Source organism: Sturnus vulgaris, chromosome 5 (genome assembly GCF_052056855.1).
Source record: "Sturnus vulgaris isolate bStuVul1 chromosome 5, bStuVul1.hap1, whole genome shotgun sequence".
Classification (NCBI taxonomy): Eukaryota; Metazoa; Chordata; class Aves; order Passeriformes; family Sturnidae; genus Sturnus; species Sturnus vulgaris.
In genome coordinates, this window is record NC_142247.1 from 25,319,098 (window position 1) to 25,337,016 (window position 17,919).

Sequence of the window (17,919 nt, forward strand, 5' to 3'; positions counted from 1 at the left end):
TGAGTTGGTACTGTGAATTTTACTAGCTCCATACAGGATGCAGCAAATACAAATTGTGTGATCTAACAGCTCAACAGATCTAACAGCTTTAAATTCCCCTGCACTGCTGTGTCAGACATCAGTTTCACAGGCTGTTCTCACAGATCCTGCCCACCTGCTAAGCCTCACTGCTTTATCCATGGCTGCATCTCTTCTGACCATGTCTAGTAGCTTTGAGGCTTTCCTGGGGATCCTATCAGGAACCATAAGTATGTTTGATAAGTCCCAGTCCCAGGAGCTTGCTATCAGCAGGTAAGTGACACAAGCAGAGGAAAAAGAGGCGAGAGTGGGATGGCTTGGTCAGATGTGGCTTGGTTTGGTGTTGAAGTGGGTGGGCAGTGCTACCCCATCACCAGGTTCAGTCTCTGCTGACAGTGTCAGGTGTGCAACATAAGGTCCTCTGCAGGTGAAGCTTCTCCTCAGGAACAGCTTGGCTTCATCCTCACATCAGTCAAACAATTCCCTGTGGTTCCTTTTACTGAAAAGCTGCTCTAGAACCAAACCCTTAACAGTCAAATCCTGGTTATTTTGAGTTTAAAGTAATTTCTTCCTGTATTAACAAATGATCATGCATTCCTTGTTATCCTCTGGTTTGAAGGATGGTTTTGTGTTTTTCATTTTGGCTTAGACAAATCACAGTGGTCTTTTACATGAAAAGGCATGGCTTTTACCTTATGAGCATGCTTACAGTAGAGTTGTTGATGCAAGCGTGCCTCTGTGGACACACCTGACATAACTTGGAGCTTCCTCGTTGACAGACTGTTAGCAACACAGCTGGCACAGTGTAAAGGTCAGTGCCAGGTGACCAGGTTCGATTTGAGTATCCGAGTTTTTGGGATTTTTTTGTAGAACCTAGATTTCTGGAGATTGAAGACCTAAGTCTGCTGCAGAAAACTTGTGGTCTTTAGAATTTCTGGATTCCTCTTTAGAATTCTTTAGATTCACCTCAAGCCTCTGGCCAATGTCAGGGCCCTTCTCCAAAACAGTTCTGAAAGCAACATCAGTTCTCTTGGCTGCACTTTCCTGGTCTTAGGGTGGAACTGCAGTGATAGTTTGGAATCATCCTGAACTCACAGTTCTTACAGTGCATCTTGCACTGCTAAACCTTGTTTTGTGTTCATTGAGATGCTTTTCTTCACTTCTGATATTCAGCTCTGTCCTGAAAGACCACTTTGGAGGAACTTCCTCAATAATGAGCTTTCTGCCTGGTAATTTCCCCTTGCTCTTGTTTGTCTTTTAAGTGGTTTATCTGATTTATGTCTCTTATACTTTTGCTGACTTCTCCCACTTTTTCCAGTTTAGCCTATGTAGTACTTTGCCAAATGATTTATTAAAATCCAAACAAGTTACGTTGACATTTTTTGTGGGAATAAAATAGAGACATTTTGGACTAGTATGCCATGATCAGTCTTCTGTAATATATTTGATCTGCTTTTGTTTTCCATTCTTTCGTCAAGATCTGTATGCTATCTGTGGATGACTGATGTGTCTGTGCCACCAAAATGACTTTTTTCCCTCTTTCCTTCCAAGTATAGGCACCATATTTGGCTTTATTCAGTCATGCAGTACTCCCTCATTTGATGGATTTATTTAATATCTGTGCTATCAGACTTAAAATTTCATGTACCAGTTCTTTTGGTGTTCTGTGATTAAGATTGTTCTGCCACCCAGACTTGACAGCAATAAGCTCTTTGGATTTTGCTCCTATCTTGGTAATTTCTGTCCCTGAGAACTCATTCTTATTAGCTGTCATGTGTCTGCTCCACTGTTCAGCATCAAGTTTGGGTTTTTTTGAAAATGAGTGGCGATAGCAATTTCTTGTGGGAGGTATGTGTACATTTAACGTGAAGTCTGCCCTACTCCAGTGGAGAACTTAATGATTCTTTCATGTGCTTACTGTTGTCATTCCTTTGCTGTTGTGGGTTTTTGTTTTATTGGCAATTTTTTTGTTTGCTTCTTTTTGTATTTAAAATGTATCTGAAGGACTGTCTCATTCTCTATATTCTCTTAGCAGTCTGGTTCATCTTCAGCAACACTGCTGTTACCTGTTATCTGTCTCATGACCTCGGAGTTCGTGCTTGTGAGTTTGAGGGCAGCAGAACACATTCAGCAGTTATCCTTTTCATTGTATAAGATCTCTTTTTTACTGTTTGTCCTTGAAGTTACCTCGTGCTGGACCCTTCTCTTACCAGACTTTCTTCCCTTGGGGTAAAAGCTGGTTTAATAGCTCTGTCACTGCTTCCTTCAAGAAATTCAGAATCACTGTCTTGAAGGGTCTCTGCTTTTCTAGTGAATTTGTGGAAGTAAAGAAAATGATTGTGGGAGAGTGGAAGGATGATGTAGGTTATCTTTGAAATAATAAAGAGAAGACAATAAAAGCCTGTATGTCTGTAAAAAGTACTACAGTCTGTAGGTAGAGCATATAATTAATATGAAGCTAGATACTTTTTAGTATTGGGCCTTTTGTCCCCAGCTGAGGAAGAGGCTCAGTATTTCTGAAATATTCCCGAGTAATTCCATTGCCAGCAACACAGATAATAAAATAAACCCCAGAGTTTTACAGTTGTGTTTTGTTTTTTTTTTTTTTTTTTTGGGAAGAATTTAAATTGCTCTATCTTTCTGGTTTCTTTTAGAAGTCTAGCAATTAGGAGCTTTGCAGGCTTTCAATGTAAGCTTTTTCTTTCTGAAGATAGTTCACACAACAAAGAGTGACCCAGTCTTGGAGTGGGTGCAGAAGCAGCATGGGTTTCGAAAAATTTTAGCCAGCTCTAATTGCTCCATGCCAAGGATGTAGCTATACAGTGAGTTTTGAATTAATCTGAACTGCACCAATTTAATTCTATGTGGACAATTCATGGACTCTTTGTTATCTTCTGAAAAAAATTCAAACTGCAAAGCAGCAGGGAGGTATTTTTAGTTTTCTTCTAGGGCTTCTGTGGAAACGCAGAAATTAAATAAGGGCACCTTGCTTAAAAAGGCACAGATAAAATTGTATGTGGTGTGCTGCCATTGCTAGCTTTACTCAAAGAGCTGTGTGTGCTGCATGTGTAAGATGCACTCAGTGTGAACCATCCAGCTGACAAACTCTGGAAGCTGAAGCAGATTGTGACCTGAGGAGATAGGGCTGAGGGTGGAGGAAGATGTTCACATCTTTTGTCCTGGTGCAGGGATACAGTCGAGTTCCAGCTGTCAGTGTGTGATCAGACAGAAAAAAGACTATAAGCAGAGCTGGCCTTGTGAAGAACCTGCTCAGTTCTGGCAGGGTTTGGTAACACCAGTACTGTGAGATTCAGACTGAGCTGAGCTCTTCTGGAGTCATCTCAGTAGTGCTGCTGCTTCTGGGCATTGCCATGTAGGTCCTGATGGGGCCAGGCTGGCTCCACAAAGAGCTGCTTGGCTCGTGAGGGTTTATTAGGTTGGAGCACTAGACTTGAAATGAATCCAAATTTTTGTGCTATGCTAATGCCAAGTTAGCCAGTCTTCCTAGAACTGGTGTGCTGAAGTGCAGATCCACTGGTCTCTTTTTAGGCATCAGAACCAACCTGTTAGGACTAAATGTGGACAGGAGATCCTGTGAGCCTGAGCTGGCTCCATGTCAAGCCATGTGGCTCCAAAAAGTCACAGCTTTTTTCCATAAAGGTTTGGTACCCTGTTACTGTAATATCAGATTTAAAATAATTAATTCCCCAAGTAACCCGTTGGGGAAAGCAGTGTTCCCAGGGCAAATTGCAGACCCTGTAACACAAAGGTAGGTTGGACTATCTGGAGCTACATCTGGAGTAGGTGCTGTTTTGCCTTACCAAGGCTGGTGTATGTGTTTGTGTGATGGCATTTTTTAAAGATGACATTTAGTATGTTCTGGCAGGTAAGGGGGAGCCTTTAGCCAGAGCTTTAAGCTATGTGTTTTTAGCTGTTTACTTAGTATTTGGAAAAGGAATAAATGTTTTATTATGTGTGTCCATACCATGATGATATTACAAAAAAATTCTACCTAGGTTTCAAGCATTCTGCAGCTTGCTAACTGGGAGCCAGCAGGCCTAAATAAGATTTTGCCTGTTTTTCACTGTAGATGGAATCCTAGATGTCTTTCTATATTGGGAATCATCTCAGAAAGCAAATTTAACCAGCTCCCTGCTACTGCAGGTCCTCCATGCCCGTTTGACAGTGTCCTTGATCCCTGACTCTTTTTGTTCCTCCCTAGATTTGTGTCTTCCATTGTTCCACTCTACAACTGGAGATTTTTGTAGAGTGTTGGGAAGTTTAAGTCTGTGCTGAATCTGAGCATGAAGAATAAATGATTGTGGATGCAGAAAAAAATGCAGTTACTTGTTTTCCATTTAAGTAGCAAAACACAGTTGCAGTATGAAGGATCCAGGAGTCACCGTACCCCTTCAGGCATGAGTTGACATCCTCATTAAGTTTTTTAATTTGTTTTTTTTTATGTCCATACTGTCTCAATTTCAAGCAGACTAAGTTTTAGCCACTCTTCTCATCCAAAACTATAAAATCAGTTAGCTGCCCCTCTGGATGATTAGGTCAGACGTGTTAGGGAAACATGAGAAATTGTCACCGTGAGTTCTGTAGCACTCATCATCTTTGTGTGTGCATTGACAGAAATGGATGTCCAGGAAAAACAATACCTGTAAGAGCTCTTGGTTGAAAAGATTACTTTTACGGGTGTCTGTAACTGTCTCTTGCTGTGAAGAAAGAGATTTGAAGTAACTGCAATTCTTCCATTTTCAGACACTGAAACTATGGAAGACAATTCGATTTTATAGTTGGCTTATTTTTTTTTCCCCGTTAGTGGGAAGAAATGGTGGAGAATTTTTGTAAACATCAGTAATGCTCAGTTACTGGAGTGGCACTGGATTTGATAAAAAACCTTATCAGAAATCCTGCAGTTTAACTCTACAGGATTCAATAGTACTATGAGGTTGATTATGTAAAAGGTATTTGAAAGGCTGGAGAGGATGAACAGCAATGTTTGCTCTCTTTCATTAAAGAAGAATCAACAGCAGGATGCAGAACTTTAGTGGTTTGCAATTCAGAAGTTTCAGGCTATGGTAATAAATTAGAAGATCAAATTACAGCAGTGCTTTGATTTTAAAAAACAAAACAAAATACCCACCCAAAACATATGGAAAAGAGGTACTATTGGATATTATAATTTCTTTTGCCTGAAAAATATCACTTTGATATATAAACAGTATCATTTATGAAAGAGAAGTTGCTGGGTTGTATTTATATTAGTGTGAAAATTTAATTTCTCTTCCAGTTTGTTTACTGGAGGCCATCATGGTTAGTACAAGCAGCTATGTGTGTGTGGTAATGACTAATAGGGTGGCTGTTGATGGTATTGAATGTTTTAAAGACGTTAGTTTAAATGCTTTAGGTTTATTATTAAAAATGAGGAATTAGATTCTTAAATAGATAACATACATAACCTCAGGAAAATGAAATATAATATATTGGGGTCTTATGGAAGCTTAAACTAAAAGTGTTTGCAAACAAGTTTTTTTTAAATCAGATTAGCTCTTAGTTGAAGTCTCTGCTCTATAATGTTTGGATTGCCAGAGACCATGGGGAATATCTCTTTCCGTTGTAATTAAATTGAACAGTCATGTTCATGTTACATCTTTGAAAGCCCCTCTTTTGAAGGCATGTAAGAGAGCCCCCTTTAGCAAGGGAAATGCTGTAGGCAGGTGCTGTGGATATTGATACAAATATATGCTGTTTAATGAAGAAATCTTAGAGACCAAAGTTCGACAGCAGCAGAGGCGAAATGAGAAACACTTGGGCAAGTGCACCAACCTAAAACCTACATAATTGATCATGATATGAGCACAATAAAATAAAGGTTAAGAATCACAAAATCTCATAAAGCAATGTCTCTGAAGTGGCTGGAGCAGAGTGGGTAATTATTCACGGGCCTGTGATCTCTCCAGCACAAACAGTTCTGTGCTGCTGCTGAGGTCAGCACTGCTTAGCCTTTTGCAGTGCTACTGCTGTAAACGCAGTTGAGAAATTGTGGTTATATTGTGAAGATGAGTGGGTTTTAAGTTCAGTAAACTTTCTCCCTCATCCCTAAGAGCTAAAATGAAGTGTCTTTCTTTATGGTCCTATTTCAAGAGAGGTAATTCTCTTCATTTGTTCCTTAACATCCCCAGAGCTTTATGTTATATCACAAGAGTTGTTTTCCTCTCTTGCCCCACTCTAATCTCTAATTCCTTGTGGGTGATGTCACAGTGTTTTGATTTCTGGCTGAGATTTGAGACTTTGATATACTGTTCAATCTGTATCTCTTTCCAAGAACTTAGAGGTGTTTGGCATTGCCCTGGATGTCCCTGGAGAGTTTTGAGGGTGGTGAGCTACAGTGGTGGTCTCTGTGAGAAGAGGCTGCCCCAAGCTGGCCATGGCCAGCTCCAGTGGACCCACCACAGGACACAGGAGAGCCCATCAGCCACGAGTCTGGCACCTCTGTAAAAACCTATTGAAAAAAGGGGCAAAAAATGCTGGACAGGAGAAGGAGGAGGGGGAAAAGTGTGACAAACAGTAGAGGGAAACAGGTCAGAGAAGGAGGAGGAGGCAGAGAAAAAGATGCTTCCCAGTACCTTAGCAGATAGTGTAGCCTGAGGAGGAGCCCCACACTGCACATAAATTTTTTCCTTATGAACAACAGCCTTTGGGAAGAGGCTGGGCTGGAGCAAGGGAGAAGAGGGAAGGGATGGTAGAAAGGAACCCTTATGTACTGCCTGTAATCCCCTGTTTCTCCTGTGCTGCTCAGGGGGTGGAGGGTGAGGGAGTGAAATTGAATCTGGAAGGGTAAAGGAGGAAGGATGTTGCTTTCGTGTTTGTCTGTGTTTCTCTTGACAATAAATTGAAGGAGTTTTCATGTGTTAAATCTGTCTTGTCTGTGAAGGTAATTGGTAAGCAATACCTGTGCCTTTATCTCCACCCACAAACTTTGTCATCCGATTTTTCTCCCTGCTGAAGAGGAGTGAGCAAGCAGCTAAGGGGACATCTGGCTGTTTGCTGAGGTTTCTCCAGCACTCTATGCTTGTGGTGGGTCAAGAGGTACATACTGGTCTACCCTCTAATGATAAGAGACTTTAGTTGTGTATTATATCACTGTTTTGCTGTTAAAAACAAATATTCTGTGAAAAGCAGTAGGAGCAGAGAACTAGTTGATTCTTTAAAAATTGCACTATGAAAGAGAGTTGTAGAATTTTTAATTTCAGTACATTTTATTTTGTCAGAAATTTTGATTATCTGTATTGTCTCTTATCTTCCTTCTTACTGGGTAGTGGGTCCAGTGGCCGGGCAGGGAAGGGCTGTGGGGTGGAAAAAAAAATTCTGCTGTAAAGTCTCTGACTTCAGTGAGTTTATGGAGGCATTAACCCTATGAGAGTGTCTTTGCATGGTTAGATCTTTGATTTTGACAAGTATTTATCTTGAATTCAGTATCAAGCCAGGAGATACATTAGGGGAGTTTGCAACATGAAACAGATGGCTGTTTCTTTGGAGGAAGCTAGTCTGAGAATTGAAACCCAGTCTAATTAAGCAGTTGACAGGTTGAGTCTCTCATCTTTTCTGAGCAGTCTGCACCAAAATTAAAAATGCGAATCCTGGAAATAGTTAATTAAAAGCATCATTTTGGCCATGCAAGTTGCTTCATTGAACTGAATGGGATTTCTCCAGTGATCAGTCACCTGTGCTGAAGTGTTTCCAGGGTTTTCATTTTTCATCTGTGAAGATCTAGACTAAGGTTCTTCAAGCTCACAGAGTCTAATTTTTGTTGACTTTGTGATATTGAAAGCCCTAAAGCCACAGTACTGAGAAATACATAAACTTATTCCCCACAAACTTCAGCAGCTTCTGTTTTTAAGTACTCAGCTGTTGAAGTTCTACTCTTAATTCCATCCTACTCTTAAATCCTGGGTGTGCAGGTTTTTCAAAGGCATCTTTGTTTTTAGCAGGACTTTGAGAGGCACCAGGACAGGTGAGTTATTTAGCCACTAGGTATTTCAAAGGAGGATAGTTCCAATTACCAGTAATGCATGTAATACCCACCAGGTTTCTCTGTTTCTTCTGAGCTCAGTGAAGAGGTTGAAATGAGATAAAACGTAAGTAATTTTAAGTATTTTGTGGAGATCTATTCTGAAACCTAACTGAAAATGTTTGTTGAGGCAGAATAAGTGTTGCTACGTTTTCAGGCAAGTGTAGGCAGTTTGCTTATAGCAGGAAGTAGTTACAGTATAGGAGGAGGATGAAAAGCACATGAACTTGTCTTTTCTGTTCTTCTTTGCCTTTGAAAAGCCCAGGTGCATCCATTAAAATACATCAGGTTTTATCTTCCTCATTTTGAAATCTACGAATTTGAAGTGATGGCACTTGAACCTTTTGCTCCTACTTTCAGTCCTAGCAATACCTGTTGGAAGGACAAGGTTCTTGTATCTTTCTCCTTCATGTTGGAGAAAACAGAATGACAGTAGCACTTAACATTTTCCATCTACATGAGGAAACTTCAGCATTTCTCCCTCTCATATTATGGATGATTGTCATGGGTAAAGTGGAGATTGAGGTTTGCTGAATTATAAAATGCAGCTGTTTGATCTTGTATGTAGTGGATCAAAAAGAGCCATTTCTCATTATTTTGTGCTTTTCTCGACACATTTTGGTGCAGCTGAAATGTGCTATGACTATGAGAAGTATGGAGAAAGCCATAGGTTTTCTGTCCTCTGGCAGTATGTGTAAAATAAAAATGAAGCATTAAAATTAGGATGTGGTGATATATATTCAAATCTCTGTAAAGGTTTTGTTTTGAATAGGTGCATTTCAAATTGTCTCTGAGAACATAAAGACATTTTAAAATGTAGTTTCTATTTACCTGTGCTAATTTCTTTTATTAAAAGTTATTGGTTAACGTTGTAATTCATAGTTTGTTAATATAACACTTTAAACTGTTCTGCAGTGCTTTCCACAGTTTAACAAAACAGAATTTAAGACATTGCTAAAGGACTGGTATCTTTCTCTAGAGCAATGAGGCAGGAATTGCTGCAAAGACATGCCTTGTCAAAGTACTCAGCCTTCTGGGTGAAGTGGTTATATATCTTGATAGAGTTCTGATACATTTCTTCATCTCACTTTTGTTTTTATAAATGTCTGTTTTTTGGTGCTTTGTTCTTCTAGATGTGAGATGTAGGAAATGGAACAGATGTTTGTATAACTGCTTATTGAACTCATGGAAGAAATGCGTAAAGTGGTATTTTCATTGTTATAATGAAACTATAATTACATTTGCTTGTGAGGTTTGAATTGAGTTCTTAACAGAAGCATGTTCAACAGGCAAAAAAATATTAAATGGCATAAAACATCATGTGATATTCGAATAATGAAAAATGTATCACTTAACAGTGTTTGCATTATTCAGAGTTATACACATACAAGTATCTGCTCTAATCCCTTGCCAGTATGTTGTCTTGGTAACCAGCTACCTGCACACCTGCTCGGCTTCTGCAAGTGAGGGAAAATGGATGGTTATTGGCCACAAATATATTGAAATGGAATATAAAATCCAGCAGAATGTTAATATTTAATAAGGCTGTGCCTTCAAACTTCAGTGTTCTAGCTAGTCTCTAGCAGCAAGTTTTATACCTGAACAAAAAGAGATTTGACATCATTTTTGTCCTTTCTGTAAAGTAGGGAGAAGTCAAGTTCAGATTTGTACCCAAAGATCTTATAACACAAAGAAGAATATCAGCAGCATGTATATTAAAAATATTGTTATTCTAGTGAGAGTCTATTGAGTAACTGCTTTGGAGTACTTAATAACTGTTGAGGAATTAATTACTTTTCAAAACATTTCCTGTTTGCCACTGAACTGAACTATTACTTTCATACAGGTACATGGACCTGAGAACCTGAAATGAGTGGCAAGGGACTGGGGGGAGGAAGGCAGAGAGATAAAATGTTCTTGGGATTGGACCTGAAAATACCCTCTGCTTTGGTTGAACTTCATTGGCAGAGTTTTACCTTAACTTGAAAGAATTTCTCTTGCTTGCTTTATAATTGCAACCTTCTACTGAACTTGAAGAACTTAACACTAGGATTTTAGAGTTGATAAAGAAGGCATAAAGGTTCGTACTGGCATTTTTATTTTTCAACTCTGACTTCATGAATGACTGCTAGAAAAATGGGATTTTTGACTAGCTAGTATTTCATAACTATACCTGGAAAAATCTAAAGAAAGCAAAAAGGTGAGTAAAATATGTAAAAAACATAAGAATAGGTACAAACCCATTTTTTATTTTTTGCATAGAGATGCCTGGTGCATAATTGGAGCCAGAATGGGTATGGGATTGGTGTATGTTTGATGTATGAGGCTGTGTGCAAACTGATGGTGGCCCACTAAAAAATGTCTTTCCCAATGCATGGGCAGAGTGAGCTTGCACTTGCTTATTGCTGTAGTTATGAACTTTGCTGAGAGATATCCCTCTATACAGACATGTACAGTCAGAGTTGACAAAGAAAAAGTTATAGTCCTGAAAAGGACAACTACTTGATGTTAACCAGATGCATATTTAGCTGATTGTCTCCTGGGTAGGATAATGCATGTCACTGCAGCATTTCTTGTTGAGAATGTTCTAGGCTTCCGTTCATATTGTGTTATACACAGTCCTGATTCACAAAATGGGACTGCATTGCTTTAGAGAGATTTCTCCTATTATAAAAATTGGATGTGTTTTGCCTTGGTTTTTTTTCAGTTGTGCTCTAAAATGTTAAGGATTAGGAAATTAGAAGTTATATGGAATTAAAAGTCCAGCTTTTTTTAAAAAAGGCAGCCTGAACCTGTATCCATGTTAAGGTGCAAGTGGATTTGTTCTAAAAACTACGCTGGTACTGTTTTAAAAATGCCCTTTACCTCAGTCTTTTTTATAATGCAGGGTCTTACATACATTTGTGATATGAAGACTTGAGCTGTGTGATCTGGTAAGGCGGAGTTCAGCCTTTTTCAAAAAAGAAAAAAAAAGGGCAGAAAGTCGTCCTTCTAAATAACATGTAAAATATCTTGCATTCAAAATCTGGTTTAAATCTTTTTGTTTCTGCTTATGTTTCAGTAGCCTTGACAGCACAATAGGTTCTGCCCACACAGAGGAAAGTTGTTTTGTTGTCCTAATGTATAAATCTCATTGCACAAGACACATGGTAAAAACAAATGAATCACCACAGGAAGAGTTTCAAACTTTAGCTATATTTACTCCTGTGCTTACTCAGAATTTGATCTAAGATGAACTGGGCCTCTTTTTAGAATCATGTGTATGGATATGTGTGTAATTTATATACATACAGTATAAAAATGGAGTCCTCTAGATTTCTCATTAGCTACGCCTATTAACTATTAGTAAAAGTCTCTAAGGGCAAATTTGATGCTAATGTATTGGCAGTTCTGAAGGCTGGAGGTCATAATAGTTCTCTATGAATTCTGATTTGCTTTTGTTTTGTAATTCTGTGACACTGTAGGAATATACCTTTCCATGCTTTTGCTATCAGCATGATAAACTTGGATAAATGAATGGACAATTGTGATTGTGTTTTACTTTATAGGCTGTGTAACAGACCCAGAGATTCTGCTAATTCAGATTTTCACCTCAGGATGAAAGTGGTTGTACTTTCCCAGCAATGTGAACTTAATAAACTGACAACATTTTGAAGTATAAATTCAAATTCTGTAGTTCAGAAGTGTGAGAAAGGATTGCTGTCTCTGTTAGGTTATTCCCTCTCAGCCGTGTGGGAAGGGTGTGTGCAGCACTGACTCTGGTTACAATGACATGCTCACTTGTGCTGCTGCCCTCTGCTCAGCCCTGGTGAGACCCAGCAGCAGGGTTGTGCCTAGAGCTGCCTGTCCCACTCCAAGAGAGTGGATTGTGTCCAGCAAAGTGTCATGGAGAGCAGCAAAGGTCTTGGAGCATCTGACAAACAAGGAGAGGCTGGGAGCATTCAGCCTGGAGAAGGGAAGCTCAAAGGGATCTTATCCATGTGTGTAATGGCCTGATGGGGAGGGGAGTAGAGAAGATGAAGCCAGGCTCTTCCCAGTGTGCCCAGTGACAGGATGGGAGGCAGTGAGCACTAACGGAAATAAGGGAACATCTGTTTGAATGCAGTAAAGATTTATTATTTTTTAGGGTGTCTGAGCAGTGGACCAGGCTGCCCAGAGGGTTTGTGACATTTCCATCCTTGAAAATATTTCAAAACCTGATTGGATGCAGCATTGAGCAGCCTACTGTAGTTGGCTCTCCTTTGAGTAGGGGGTAGGACCAGATGACTTCCAGAGTTCCCTTCCAACATGAATATTAAATTAATCAGAAAGAAATTGCTAATTGTTTATCAGTTCTATTTACTCTTTCATCCTGATTTATGGTGGGCACTGTTAATGTAACACTGGTGTCCAGAAGTTATGTTTAAAGGCAAGCATATGCATCAAACAAATGCTTTTTTCCAGCATGTTGTGGATGGTGCACTTAAACTCTAGAGTCCTTTCTTTCATTCCTAAAAGCAGAGTATATGCTTGCTTCATTGAGAGCTTTGGGCATTAGTCTGTCCAGCACACTGAAGTGCTCCACAGGCACAAGGCCACGTGCAGAAAGCACAGCAGTGTTGCACGGGGTGACTTCGGGCACAGGTGTGTGTCTAACCTTGGGAAATTCTAGTTATTATCACCAGAGGACATGATAAATCCCCATCCAACAGCACTCTGCCTATTGCTGGGTGAAGTAGGCAGTGCAGGGTTTCAGAGACTTCCAGTCCCATGATGAGCATGAAGGGTTTTTTTCTATATTCTGTTGAACTGTGTCTGCCTGTAGCTGTAATTAAAATATGAAAGCTTTTAGAAATGTTTGTTGATCATAAACTGCAGATGCCAAGAGTCAGATCAGAAGGTAAACAGTTAAATAATAAGGGTAATATTTAAGGTCTGTATTTCAGAACCAGCCTCTGCTAATGTTTCATCTTGAACCTGTAATCAGCAGCAGCTGTGAGGGAGAAGGAATATGAACATTATTATTTTAGTGTAAAAACCTAGTTCTGAATAAACCCTTGCAGATGTGTTTCTGGGCACCAACAGAAAATCTCATTGTGAAGACTTAATACCGTTTTAGTATGCAGGATTGTCATTGACAGTACACTATGGAAAGGAGCAATTTGCTTTAGTAAGGGTAAAGTGCCTTTCAAGTTAAAACAACAAAAAAAAAAACCCCAATCAACAAAACAAAAGCCATAACAGAAGTCATGGGTAGAGTGTCTGAAATGCTACTCAGGACAGAAAGTAAATTTTCTCTAAGATGGATGTTAGGTGTGCATCTTCAAGAGGAATGCATATTTCCACAGTGATGCTCTTTGAAGTTCCAGTGTACGAGTAGAAATGACTTGCAGCTCCAGGTGGGCATATTTTGCAAATTAAAATTAATTTGCTTCCCACAATTCATTGCATTGTTGGGTATTCCTGTGAGCTTTGCTCAGATTTTAAAGCACATTGTGATTATTTGAGCATTTTGATGGATCTCTTTCTGGAACATATAAACCTCTAGAAGTAACTTCAGATGCACTTTGTTCCAGAAGTACTTCTGAAATGATGCATAATGGGGGAAAGGCTATAGGTATTATTTTGGCCTCTAATTAGATCTTTGGTCTTCAGCTGTTTTTGAGATATGAGGAGGTACTAGTGATTATTCACAGGTTCTGTATGTGGTGTATAGGCACAGCTTTACCTTTTAAAGGAGTTGTAAACCATGCTGTAACACAGAGCCTTTCTGAAACAGTTAAGTCTAAACTTCTTTCCTTAAATATGTTTTAATCCATGTGATAATACTTGTATTAATTGCAAGTCCAAAGATGAAATTTGGTGGCTATGCATGGAAAATTGAGATATGGGGAGGAGTGGAACAGTCTGTGTGCTGTAATTTTGGTCAGTGTTTGCAGACAATGCAGGTGTGAAGGTCAGGTTCAACAGAACTGCCTCCATACCAGTTTTCTGCTGGAGTAGTTGATGTAAGGGAAGCAAGATTAGCCTTCAACTTCTGTGTGATGTGGGCAGCGTATTTAAGCACATATTTATGTTTCTTCCTATTACCAAGATATGAGCAAGATAGGTGATAACCACCAAATTAGAGCAATTTTCCATGATGGCTGTATGTCATCTGATTGCTGCACTGGGCTGGGTGTTGGAGTGGCACACAGCATTAGCTGTGCAGCTGTCCTCTGCTCCCTTCTGGCTGAATGCTCCTCTGGTGCTGGGATCTGCCCTCCCACGTCTGACAGTCAAGGGTGAGGCTGGTTTGGATGTTATTAATCTCCTAATCTTATGGATGCATTAGATACGATGGCCTTATTTCTCCTCTATTTCTACTTACTTAAATCTGACATTACTGCCTGAAGAATGTTTATTTTCTTTAAGAAGGTATGCTTTTGAAAAAGATTTTTTTCTTTTTTTTTCCCCCAAAGATGAGGTCATGAGTGAAAGTAGCACCTGCTGTTATTTTACTGCTGATTGTACTGATAAGCTTTCTATCTTTTCTTTGGTCATCAGTGTGGTAAATTGTTTAGGATTAAAAATGAAATGATCAGTAGAATCTGTAAAAGAAAAAAAAGATACTTATGAGTTTGTGTGGGTCCATGAGTGAGGTCTGAGTGAAATATTGAAGGTGGAAAAGTATTTTACTGCTGATTCTAGAAGGTCTTTGATTTTGAGCCCAAGCTAGACTTTTGATTTTAATACTGTATCTTGTAACTACACAGCACAGGTGAAGCCTTTATGAGTTGGTCTACTTATATTACTGTAGTTATGTTATTCTCTGCATTGCTTTTCTCTGCATGACTGCTTGGAAAATGGTTGATATAAATCACTGGTCATGCAATGGAAGCAAAAATGGTACTTTCAAATGAAATTTAAATGTTCCAAAAAGGCTGTCGTTTCTGGAAGCTCTGCACCTTTAAGTCACACGGATATGCTCAGTTATAAAAGATAGCTATATTGGTTCTAAATTAGTATTTTTATAGGATATGTAGTCTTTATTAGCAGACCTTGAGAAAGCATGAAACAATCTCCCCCCTTTCAGATTAGCATATAGTTAAAATCTAATTAAGGCAGTACCCATTATACAGGGTTATAATTTACAATTTAAAACAATTGCCTGGTAAAACAACTAAATATGCATTAAAAGAAACAAAAAACCTTAGCAATTCATGACCTTTTAAAATTGGAGTAATCAATCCAGACTTGTTTTCTGCTTTAATGAATCCTGGCACCTCAAGTTTAAATGCCAAATGGTGTTTCTTTTCTCTCCTGTGGGTCTGAGGACATTTGTTGGAGAAGTTAAGCAGAATGACAGCTGTTTTTGTCTGATGGGCAGAGCTCTCGACTATCCTGTTTTTACTTTGCTCCATAAGAAGTTGCTAACAGAAATTCATTTGGCTGCAGGGTAGAGTTAATTTGTCACAGGTATTGGGCTGATGTAACAGCAGTGGAAGGCAGTAGAACAGGGAGGGATTTTTGTATGTGGGTTCTTTTTCACTTGGTAATATCAAACATTTTCCAATAAAGAAGTTCTGTCTTAATGCAGTGAACTTGTAAGTAATCGTGCTGTGTTTGAAAAAGCATGTTCACAGCTAAATATTTGAACAAAGAGAAAAATAGAGTTTTTTTTTTCCTTGTGTGTCTGTATTTGCCTAGTCAAATATTTCAATGCTATTGAAAATACTTTTGCTTATGAAACAGTGTATCATAAGGTGTACTAATAAAGGAATATTCTGAGAGGAAAGAGCAAACTTGGGCTTTGGGTTCCATCCCAGACAGAAAATATTTTTCAGGATGTAAATTATCCAGGTTTCATTCTCAAGGTGCTTTTCCCCTCAATTTTAGTAGTCTAATACTATGGTCAAAATGTCCTTGTGAATATTTGCAGTTGGCACTGCACCTTTGGGGATCTCAGCCTAAGGAGGCAGCAAAAGGACAAATGAACAGTAAATATTACTTCAGAATGGCATAAGACAAAGCAAATTATGTAGTTTGATACTGGCTTGCATTTATTTAGAATTCCAATTCATTATACACCTCAATTAGAAAAGAAAATCTTTCTTTTCAAGAAGTATCTCAAAGAGCAAGATGTTTAGAAAGTAATTCTAGCACCAGGGTAACCTTTACAAGTTTTGGTAGCACATGAAATATTCCACTAAGTTTGCTTTTGTTTTTTGCTTTTTATGATCCATGTTCTTGATGGTAATTCTGTAAGACAGAACCAGAAGCTGACATGCCTTCCCACAGCTTGATATAAATCTCCTCTGATACAAAATGAGTTGAGCTGCAGTGAACTTAAATGCTAATGCTGAAGACAGCAGGCAACCTGCTGTTTACTATTACAAACTTTTACCTTTGGCTTACTCCCACATCTTCCTTGTTCCAGTATGAGTTAAACTGGCACCTTACCGTGGCTGATGACAAAAACCTGTTCTTATTTGCAAACAAAGTAATTATATGATCAAAAGTCTCACTAATAATGAGCATTGCACAAGGTTGTACATACCATAGTGCAGGCTTCAGCCAGCTAATGAATAATCCCAGTCCTACTTAAAGATACAAAAATTATCAAATACATTTGACTGTATGGGTATGACATTCTGTCTTTAGAAGAAACTGTATTTTTCTCAGCCTCATAACCTGTATATTGCAGAATGTATTTGATCTATAGTACTGCATATTTTATTACATAAGTATTTTCTACAACACATATTATTCTTTTCATGAATTACTTTTACTTCTGTAATAATGGCCTGTCAATAAGGTATCACAGCTTCCTTCCTTTCTCCACTACATGAACTTTAATGTAACAAACTGAACTAAATTACAAGGATTCTTTCATTTAAGCCTTTCACAGGCTTAAATATTCTAAGTTGTTCTTTGCATCTAATCAGGAGAAGAAAATTGTGGTGTCTACCTTTATGCTACAAATCTGATCCTGCTGAATAGTTCTGCTTCTTAAACTTTGCAGGATGTAGATGATTGGCTATGTGTGGGAGGATACATGAGAAATGGTTCTTACTTGGGGCAGGTGTAGTTTGTCCATAGGGAGCTGCCTTGTGTCCCTTCCATCTGTGGAATGGGGCAATGTAATCTGGATCTGTCTCCACAGTATCTGAAAGAAAATGCTGAAATCAGGCACTGAAGCTGCTGAAGGTTAGACCTTGTAATGGGGAAGATGAAGGGCTAAAGAAACATGAAGCTCTGCCTTGTAGCCAGTGGGGTGTTTGAACCTCTCTTCTCTTGGTTTACTAGCAGATGTAATCTGACACTAAAAATATTGCCTGCTTGCTTTTCCTCATTCTGTATTACTTTGTCTTTATCATTTGAGATACTAATTCTTCTGAAAGATCGAAGTAATTAGATCTAAAGTCTTCCATCCCCTCTTCCCCACAGCAGGTTTTTCATCCCATATTTCTAAATCTCATTGTTTAGAGCCTTTATGTGGCGTTATGAGTTGGGCAGAGCCCATCATGTGAGGATCATGTGCTTGAAGGTAACGTGCTCAAATCTGACTCTGAGCAGGGTGAAGAAAGTCCAAGTCTTGCAAAAAGGAGGGTCTTTAAATGCATTGGGAATTCTGTGGTGTGCTTCTTAGTTAATTTCAAAGAGTTACTTATAACCCTGGGCTAAATGAGTTGCAAGGCTGATGTATTTATATTTTTGTTATTTATCTGATAGGGCACTAATTTTATATTAAAATTAAATCCTTGGTTTACATTGGGAGATTGAGAAATGAAAAGTTTTGAAAGTATAATGGGAATCTCCTAATCTGTTCTTCTTTTCCTATGCTTTTTTGGATATTGCATTAG

The 17,919-nt window shown here is 38.8% G+C and overlaps 1 long non-coding RNA gene across 1 annotated transcript in view; it reads left to right on the forward strand.

Annotated features, from left to right (window-relative positions):
* LOC148223592 (uncharacterized) overlaps nucleotides 1-17,919 on the forward strand; it is a 143,121-nt gene that overhangs the window by 8,317 nt on the left and 116,885 nt on the right. The gene's annotated exons all lie outside the window — the stretch shown is intronic.